General features: G+C 47.0%; 1 pseudogene; it reads left to right on the top strand.

Moving 5' to 3' along the window:
- The first annotated feature begins 1,080 nt into the window (after positions 1 to 1,080).
- LOC116630449 lies at positions 1,081 to 2,605 on the top strand (annotated as a pseudogene).
- The last annotated feature ends 331 nt before the right edge of the window (positions 2,606 to 2,936 follow it).

Here is a 2,936-nt window from a genome sequence, read left to right as displayed (position 1 = left end):
GTAGTCGCTAAACCAACTGAGCCACCCAGGCGCCCCGATATGAGGAATTCTTAATCTCAGGAAACAAACTGAGGGTTGCTGGAGTGGAGGGTGGGGTGGGAGGGATGGGGTGACTGGGTGATGGACACTGGGGAGGGTATGTGCTCTGGTAAGCGCTGTGAATTGTGCAAGACTGTTGAATCTCAGATCTGTACCTCTGAAACAAATAATGCAATATATGTTAAGAAAGAAAAAAAGAAGAAGAAGAATGTAGCAGGAGGGGAAGAATGAAGGGGGGGAAATCGGAGGGGGAGAAGAACCATGAGAGACGATGGACTCTGAAAAACAAACTGAGGGTTCTAGAGGGGAGGGGGGTGGGAGGATGGGTTAGCCTGGTGATGGGTATTGAGGAGGGCACATTCTGCATGGAGCACTGGGTGTTATGCACAAACAATGAATCATGGAACACTATATCTAAAACTAATGATGTAATGTATGGGGATTAACATAACAATAAAAAAATTTAAAAAAAAGAGGATGTGGTATATAGAAATATACATATATATACATATATATATGATGAAATATTATTCAGCCATAAAAAAGAATGAAATCTTGCCATTTGCAACAATATGGATGAAGCTAGAGAGCATAATGCTAAGTGAAATAAGCCAGTCAGAGAAAGACAAATACATTATGATTTCACTCATATGTGGAATTAAACAAAACAAACAAACAGCAACCAAAAAAGAGAGAAACTAAAAAACAGACTCTTAACTATAGAGAACAAACAGATGGTTACCAGAGAGGAGGTGGGTGGGGAGATGAGTGAAGTAGGTGAAGGGGATTAAGAGTACACTTATCTTAATGAACACTGTGTAATATATGGAATTATTGAGTCACTATATTGTACACCTGAGACTAATATAACATTGTGTGTTAACTACACTGAATTAAAATTTTAAAAATTACATTTTGGTTACAAACCACTTGCTTTATTTTTAGTAGACACAGAAATGAGAAAATTCGACTTAAGATGGTAGAGGCCCTGTAGTGTCGCTGTTACTCTGAGGAGAGAACAGTCGGTAGAAGGATGCAAAAATGCAGAGCAATAAAACCTTTAACTTGGAGGAGCAAAACCATACTCCAAGGAAGCATCATCAGCATCACCAGCAGCAGCACCAGCAGCTGCCACCACCGCCACCGATACCTGCAAATGGACAACAAGCCAGCAGCCAAAGTTAAGGCTTGACTACTGACCGGAAGAATTTTAGGAAACTAGGAGAGAAGAACTTCACCCAACGTAGCCGGCTCTTTGTGGGCAATCTTCCTCCTGACATCACTGAGGAGGAGACGAGGAAACAACTTGAGAAATATGGGATGGCAGGCGAAGTCCTCAGTCATAAGGATAAGGGCTTTGGTTTTATCCGCTTGGAAACACGAACCCTAGGGGAGATGCCAAAGTAGAGCTGGACAAGATGCCGCTCCGTGGAAAGCAGCTGCGTGTGCGCTTTGCCTGCCATAGTACATCCCTGACAGTCTGAAATCTTCCTTGGTATGTTCCCAATGAACTGCTGGAGGAAGGCTTTTTGGTGTTTGGCCAGGTGGAAAGGGCTGTAGTCCTCGTGCATGATCGAGGAAGGCCCTCAGGAAAAGGCACTGCTGAATTCTCAGGGAAGCCAACTGCCCGGAAAGCTCTGGACAGGTGCAGTGAAGGCTCATTCCTGCTAACCACGTTGCCCTGGCCTGTGACCGTGGAGCCCATGGACAGTTGGATGATGAAGAGGGACTTCCAGGGAAGCTGGTGATAAAGAACCAGCAGTTTCACAAGGAGGGAGAGCAGCCACCCAGATCTGCACAGCCTGGCTCCTCTGAGTGTGAGCATGCCCCGTGCTGGAAGGCACTCAGTGAGATGGAGAAGCAGCAGCAGGACCAAGTGGACCGCAGCATCAAGAAGCTCGTGAGAAGCCGGAGATGGAGATGGAGGCTGCTTGCCATGAGCACCACGTCATGCTAATGAGACAGGATTTGATGAGGCGTCAAGAAGAACTTCAGAGGATGGAAGAGCGGCACAACCAAGAAGGGCAATAACGAAAGCAACTGGAGCTCAAGCAGGAGGAGGACGGCAGGCGCCGTGAGGAAGAGATGCGGCGGCAACAGGGAGAAATGAGGCAGCGACAGCAGGAAGGATTCAAGGGAACATGCCCTGACGCAAGAGAACAGGAGATAGGGATGGGCCAGGGGCTGTGGGAGGTGCTATGGGCATCAACAACAGAGGCGCCATTCCCCCTGCTCCAGTACCAGCTGGTACCCCAGCTCCTCCAGGACCTGTCACCATGATGCCAGATGGAACCTTGGGATCGATCCCACCAACAACTGAACGCTTTGGCCAAGCTGCTGCAATGGAAGGAATTGGGGCAATTGGTGGAACCCCTCCTGCATTCATCCATGCAGCTCCTGGAGCTGAATTTGCTCCAAACGAATGTCTCCGATACTAATAAAAATTTCAAAGTCTAGTTCCCCCAAAACCCTTAAAAGAAGGACCTTTTTTGGACTAGCCTGAATTCTGCCCTGGAAAAGTGTTAGGGATTTCTCCCAATAGTTAGGTCTTCCTTGCCTGTACTACTCTGAGGGTGTTTGCTGGAGGCTGAGGGTAAGGGAGGGGCGATATTTAACAAATCAGTTCTGTGTGGTACATTGTTTTAACTAATTGATTCTGTGTGGTGCATTTCTGAAGTCTCATGTGTGATTGTTAAGGGCCTGCGGTGGGGTGAGGTGGGGTGGGTTGGGGAGGAACTATGGCAAAATGGATCCAGTTAGAGCCCCCATTAATCTTGATCATTCCATTCTTTGTCCATCCTGTTGTATTTGCTTTCTCATTCTTATACCCTCCAACCCCAGAGACACTGCCGCATACACCACAAAAACAAACATCCCCCAATGACCTTAGCCCCATT

Source organism: Phoca vitulina, unplaced genomic scaffold, assembly GCF_004348235.1.
Source record: "Phoca vitulina isolate PV1807 unplaced genomic scaffold, GSC_HSeal_1.0 scaffold4, whole genome shotgun sequence".
NCBI lineage: Eukaryota > Metazoa > Chordata > Mammalia > Carnivora > Phocidae > Phoca > Phoca vitulina.
Note: the sequence above shows the minus strand (reverse complement) of the source record. Positions and strands in the feature narration are given on the sequence as shown.